Here is a 7,173-nt window from a genome sequence, read left to right on the forward strand (position 1 = left end):
TTGGTGGAGCAACAACAGCTGCAGAGAGTCTTAGAGAGCATGATGCTGAAGCACAAAAGACATCTGAGAGGAAAAGATCAGGAATCTAAGTAATGTATAAGCTTTTCTTAACAATGTATAGTGTTGGTGCAACAATATGGCAAATACAGTTCACTAAGCCATGATATTAACAATTAGGTGAAATATATAAGGTATCTCTATTTTACAAGACATTATTTTGAAAGTTTGGAACTACTCTAAATTTTAATGTATAAGAAAACATTGCACCACTAAAGCTTTTCTTGTAGCCTGTGTAGATTTCCCTATAAACATTTGTAAATAATTTATATTCGAGACTCAAATGCTCACTTAAGTATCATTTAAAAGAATTTAAGTTAGAATTTGTAGTTAAATTTTGTCTATGGATACTTGCTTTATTAACATTTTTCTTACTGTTTTTGCACTCCTCCGTTTGTTTTGGTTGTTTTATTTTCTACTAGGAAATATATTCTTGGAAAGCCAATTTCTTTACAACTCTCTCTCTCTCTCTCTCTCTCTCTCTCTCTCTCTCTCTCTCTCTCTCTCTCTCCTCTCTATCTCTCTCTCTCTCTCTCTCTCTCTCTCTCTCTCTCTCTCTCTGTGTGTGTGTGTGTGTGTGTGTGTGTGAGAGAGAGAGAGAGAGAGAGAGAGAGAGAGAGATCACTTAAATCACAAACTCTTGATGCTTTTCTTAACAATCAGCCTGTTTCAGTATGAGGCACCAGAGTGTGATGTTATGATACCATTTTTAAATAAAAATGAAAATGGAATCAGTATATAACGTCTTATATTGTAATAGAATTGTCATTTTGACAGGATTTTTAAAGTGGATTCTAGAACATGAAGCAATTCTTCACCTGTAAGAGAATCCTGTGAATAGAAAAACATGTTGCTTCCATTTCAGAGATAGCAGTTTGAATCTAATTTGCCAGCTTTTACATTTCCCTGACATTGATGCTGTACCATCAACATACACATGTGCATTTTAAATACTATATAATTTCTTACAAAGTATTCATCTTCCATGTGAATGCTATCACCAAGAGTCAACTCCACTATATCTTTCTTTCTAATTACTGATCTTCAGCGTTTTCTTTAGCAATTCTAAATAGACATAAGAAGCCCACTCCACTCCAAGGCTGCTCCCATGAAGGTGGTCCTCTTGAGCAGTACCTTTTGCTAGGTCACAGCAGAATAGCCCAAGCTTCCTCGTAGAAGAGATGCAGATGAGTACTAAATATACTCTGAGTTCTGTGAGGACATCAAGGCAGTGGTAGCTTGGGGTCAGGAAGCAATGGATTTTTCTCATGTGTCTACATCCACAAGGCATGTGTCAGGTCATGAGACTAGTAGTTTTCCAGGCGAAGGTCATATCAATAGGTAAGTGTAGATAAAACATGGGGTCTCTTATGAAATAAATCTATGACTGTGGGATTTGGCATATCTTCCAGGACATCAGAAAGTGTTTCTTCAGCTATGAGCTTTGTTCGAGCATTTCATCTCTAGCTTTGTTATTTCCCGCATGATTCTCCAGTCTTCCCTCAAATGGACATCCTCCAGATGCAAGTTTCTACTATAATCTTTAGATCCCAAGTAGCTATGTTTGGTCATATGGTCTTTCTTGTTTTATAATTTGGTTCAGTGTGAGTTACACAACTTGTTCAGGTGTCCACAAAATTTTATAGGAAGTAGCCAATAGCAAGTCTAGTGGAGGCTTAGCATGCATGTGAAGTAATCAAAAGGATTTGCACTATGTGCTAGTAATTTGACACATATGTGGTGATGACCCAACTTTAGCCAGAGATCAAAGATTCCCTTATTGTACAATATTAGTGGTTTTAAGAGTAGTTTCTTGGAAAGGAGCTACTCCTTTGGATGACAGAAAATTATAGTTATGGTGTGCTCATCTTTAAGATAAAAATTATGTGCTCCTTGCTCCACACTGGACTTTTCTCTGACATTATGTGCCTTGCTCCAATCAAGAAAATATAATGGGTTATATGTCTATATATTAGTGTAATAAAAACAAAGACACAATAATACCTATACATAGCTCAATTCTACAAAATGGATAGCTCCTGACTGACCACTATATAGTATTTCTACCAAATCTACTTTTTGTACGGTGGTATAAACATGATTTATAAATCACAGATTCAAATATATATATATATGTTTAGTTGCACAAAGCTATGTCCCAAAAAAGGAAATTAATGATATAAAATATTAAGAAGTATGAATGAGGATATCTTTTAGTGAAACAAAAAAAAAAAAAAAAAAAAAAACAAAACAAAACAGGATTAACAAGAAACCTGCAAAGCTACTCCATATAAGGAGGCAGTCATACTAAGTGAGATCTCTCCTGCCTTTTCTCCAAATTTAATCCCCCATTCTCACATCCAACTCTGTAGCAGATCACTTGCTGTAGTCTGCCCGACACCTTCCACCCTCAATTTTTAGTGAATCACTATGATCTTCTCTCCTAAACTTCCTTCTAACTCAGACAGCAATTCTAATCTCAATTTTATCAGGAATCCCATGAGAACCCTCCACCTATACCTACAAGAGAGTCAAGTGGGAATATGAAGCAGGTGGGTGAGCTTCAGATTTTTACTCTCCCTCCTCTCCTCCATATCCATTGACTCAGTCCCATCTCAAACTCTGTAGCAGACTAACTGTTGTAGCCTCTCCTTGATCTCTGTCCCAGTTCCCAGGGACTAAGCAGATCCTGGAGGAATACTCTCCTTTCCTCCATCCTGAGGAAAACCTTCAGCATGCCTCACACTCCTAACCCATCCTTATTTTTAATTGTAAGCTTCCAATATCTAGAAAACACCTACAAAACAAAGGTAAGATTGGATATCAGCACCTGTAATAACAATCATTCCCCTTGCAGATGCCTAGACTCCAATGCAAAACCACAAAAGTCAGGACAATAGTCTGTATGTGAACCACCAACCCTCTCATAATAGGCTCTAATAGCTGAAGCATATATATAAAACTTAAAATGGTCCTTAAGACTATGATAGAAGTCCTTAAAGAGGAGTTGAATAAATCTCTTAAATTAAAATATAAATAGACACAGAGCATAAGGAAATGAATAGAACCATTTAAGACCTGAAAATACACAAAGAATTAATAAAGAAAATCTGAACTGACAGAAATCAGGAAATGAGAAAAGTTAGCCTCACCCATAGAATACAAGAGGTAAATAAAAGAATCTCATGCATTGAAGATATTAACAACGAGATGGATACTTCAGTAAAAGAAAATGCTAAATGTAAATAAATAAATAAAACAATAAAAACTGGCACAAAATATACAGGAATTCTGGGAATCTGGAACATTATGAAAAGTTTAATAATAGAATAATAAGAAAAACAGAGGTGGAGTATAGATTAAATGCACAGAAGATATCATCAAAAACATATAGAAGGCGTGCTAGAGTCACTGTCACCAAGCTCTGGTTATGCTGCTGCTAGCCCGTCGCGACCCCATAGTGCACTAGTGGTCCCAAAAGACTCAGTCCAAGATGGCAACCCTCAAGGACCGGCTGATTGTGAATCTAGTTAAGGAAGAACAGGTTCCCCAGAATAAGATCACAGTTGTTGGGGTTGGTGCTGTTGGCATGGCTTGTGCCATCAGTATCTTAACGAAGGACTTGGCAGATGAGCCTGCCCTTGTTGAAGTCATGGAAGACAAGCTCAAGGGAGAGATGATGGATCTCCAGCATGGCAACCTTTTCCTCAGAACACCAAAGATTTTCTCTAGCAAAGACTATAGTGTGACTGCAAATTTCAAGCTGGTCATTGTCACAGCGGGGGGCCGTCAGCAAGAGGGAGAGAGCCCACTCAATTTGGTCCAGCGAAACGTGAACATCTTCAAGTTTATCATTCTGAACATTGTGAAGTACAGTCCTCACTGCAATCTGCTTATTGTCTCAAATCCAGTGGACATCTTGACCTACGTGTCTTGGAAAATCAGTGGCTTTCCCAAAAGCCGAGTTATTGGAAGTGGTTGCAATCTGGATTCAGCTCATTTCCTTTACCTGATGGGGGAAAGGCTGGGAGTTCACCTGCTGAGCTGTCACAGGTGGGTCCTGGGAGAACACGGAGACTCCAGTGTGCCTGTGTGGAGCAGTGTGAAAGTGGCTGGCGTCTCCCTGAAGTCTCTGATCCCAGACATGGGCACTGCTGGGGATAAGGAGCTGTGGAAGGAGGTCCACAAGCAGGTGGTTGACAGTGCATATGAGGTGATCAAGCTGAAAGGTTACACATCCTGGGCCATTGGCCTCTAGGTGGCAGACTTGGCCGAGAGCATAATGAAGAACCTGAGGCGGGTGCATCCCATTTCCACCATGATCAAGGGTCTCTATGGGATCAACGATGACATCTTCCTCAGTGTCCCCTGTATCCTGGGACAAAATGGGATCTCGGACGTTGTGAAGGTGACACTGACCCCTGAGGAAGAGACCCACCTGAAGAAGTGTGCAGATACCCTCTGGGGAATCGAGAAGGAGCTGCAGTTCTAAAGTCTCCCCAGTGTCCTAGCCCTTCACTGTTCAGGCTGCAGCAGAGATTCCATGGAGACCACACACTTCTCATCTGAGCTGTGGTTAGTACAGTTGTGTTGGAGGGCTCTGGGGAAGATCTCAGTTCCCATAGCTCTACCCTGCTGCTAAATGGTACTTGTGTAGTGGTAACCTGGTTAGTGTGACAGTCCCACTGTCTCCAAGACACACTGCCAACTGTGTGTAGGCCCCGGTTTATCCTGTGAGCCTGCTGCATTCCTGCGCTGCGCACCCTTGCCAAACAAGCCTAGGCCACTGAGTTCCCAGTGTGTAAGTCCACTATGCATATCTTGTGCATACATGTTCGACAGGATATTTTGTGTATTATGTGGCTGTAGTGTACATTGCACCATTATATGAAATGTAAGATCTGCATATGGATGATGGAACCAACCACTCAAGTGTCATGCCAATGAGAACACCAAATAAACCTCGAACAGTGAAAAAAAAAAAAAAAAAAAAAAAAAAAAAAAAAAAAAAAGCACATAGAAGAAAATTTCTTTAACATAAAGAAGGAGTTACCTATGAAGGTATAATAAATACATAGAACATTAAATAGGTTGGAACAAGAGGATTAATTGAAGGAGGAAGTGAGATGGGGAAAGAAGGAGAAGGAGGAGGATAGACAGTGAGAGAGAGAGAGAGAGAGAGAAGGGGAGAGATTGATTGAAAGAGAAAGGGGGAGAGAGGGAGGGAGGGAGGGAGGGAGGGAGGGAGGAGTGAGAGAAACAGATTTGGAAACTTCAAACAGTTTAAATATTCTAGTTCATAAATTACCACAACCATACTCTACATTTCATTCTCACGTGTCTTCCTTTTTAAATATGAGTTCAAGCAATTTCTTTAAGATCTCCCAAAATTACTCATGCTTTTCTGCAATGCTTTGGTTGAAACTGAAACCATTTATCCTGTGTATATATGCTGTTCAGGGTATGTCAACAGTGGCCTTCTCATAACACAGGATCCATGTTACACAGGTTCCTACATACTAGCATACTCTCATCTCACCCTGCAACTAATAAGAATTTGAATAGGCTGCACATTATAGATTGTCTGTCCCTCAGTTCCCATGGCACAGAGACGTCCAGTCACTTTTACCAGACAAAGGTATTGCATTTTGCACACCTCTTCTATCAGCTCACTCTTGTACCCAGGCTCATAACCAAGGGAACTTTTGAGCAGCAGTGGAGGAGCCACTGCAGGGACTACACAGGCAGGAAGGAGGCAAGGGAAAGAAATGTGAGATATTCATTCATTCATTCATTCATTCATTCATTCATTCATTCATTCTCTTTATCCTCTCCCTAAATTTTTTCTTCCTTCCCCTTCACAGCAGTTCCTCATATGTGTCTATGACCTGCTGCAATTGAGCAGAAAGGAGACATTTTGGGAATGGAGGTAAGGTTCATAAGACACTAAGTTAAACCAAAAAAATCCTACAATATAAAAATTCCACCTAGTATGATAACTATAAAAAACAACAAATGTTGCTTTGTGGATTTTTTCCTATGTGAAAGTCACTTACTTTAGCAGGCTTTAAGGCAACTTGCAAAGCAATAATGATAAAATGAATTGGCAAATGGTCCTGTTTCCAAGCTTCAATTAATAGAGCTGGAAGTATAGAAGAAAGAGAAGAAGGGGAGGAGATAGAAAAGGAGAAAGAGGAAGAAGAAGGATAATGAGGAGGAAGAGGAGGAAGAGAAATTGCATTAAGACACTAGTCACCAACTGTTTGCATTCGTGTCATTTTTTATACTTGGGGAACATTGGGTAAAGAGAATACTTGCAAATGACCTGAAGGGAAAATGAGCCAAAGCAGACTTCAGAACACACTGGAACTTTAGATGTATATTGTCATGGAGAAGATTTCACCTTTGCCCCCTATGCCTACCTAAGCTACTTTAGATAGTAATCATGAATCTAGGACATTTCTAGCCACCAAGAGATTAAAAGAGTCCAAGAATCCTAGAGTTGAAATAGCCATAACAGAAATTTTAGCCTTAAGAGGAACTGAGAAACGGAATGCAAACAGCATCGATAATCACATACCTGATATTAAATTAATATTTAACTCTAAATTCTAACTTTCGGGGTTGCAATAATAGCTAAAGCCAATAATAAAAAGGATTGTTGAAATATTAAAATCAGTGTCAAGCTCTCCCTTTCTGTTGGATGAGAAAGTGATACAGACAAGTCTTACTTAAACTTGAAGGAAAAAATTCTGTTTACATACTTGTGAATTTAAAGAATGTAATACTAGCCACTAAAGGATATAGTCTCAGATATGCAAACCAGCAGTGGAAATTACACAGGACAGGAGGGATCCCTACCTGAACTGAAGGCAAAAAGGAGCAAGAGAGCAACAAGTGCATCACAAACCGAAGAGAAGATGGGTGAGCACATCTAAGGCACCACATAGAATGTAAAGGGACTGACCAATCACAGCCCTGAAAGGACAGAAGCTGCTACAGGAGCATCCCTCACAAGATGAATGAAACTGTCTTGTCTAACTTCCCTCCAGGGGCGGTCTTGACAGACAGGTGCAAGTTCCCTGTTACATTGTGTCAGCCAAGGGGGAAAGGCTG

At 39.8% G+C, this 7,173-nt stretch overlaps 1 pseudogene across 1 annotated transcript; it reads left to right on the forward strand.

Moving 5' to 3' along the window:
• The first annotated feature begins 3,550 nt into the window (after positions 1-3,550).
• On the forward strand, positions 3,551-4,549 carry LOC308435788 (L-lactate dehydrogenase A chain-like; annotated as a pseudogene). The gene has a single exon. The product of its transcript is annotated as an L-lactate dehydrogenase A chain-like (transcript).
• The last annotated feature ends 2,624 nt before the right edge of the window (positions 4,550-7,173 follow it).

Source organism: Micromys minutus (genome assembly GCF_963924665.1).
Source record: "Micromys minutus genome assembly, chromosome: 23".
Classification (NCBI taxonomy): domain Eukaryota; kingdom Metazoa; phylum Chordata; class Mammalia; order Rodentia; family Muridae; genus Micromys; species Micromys minutus.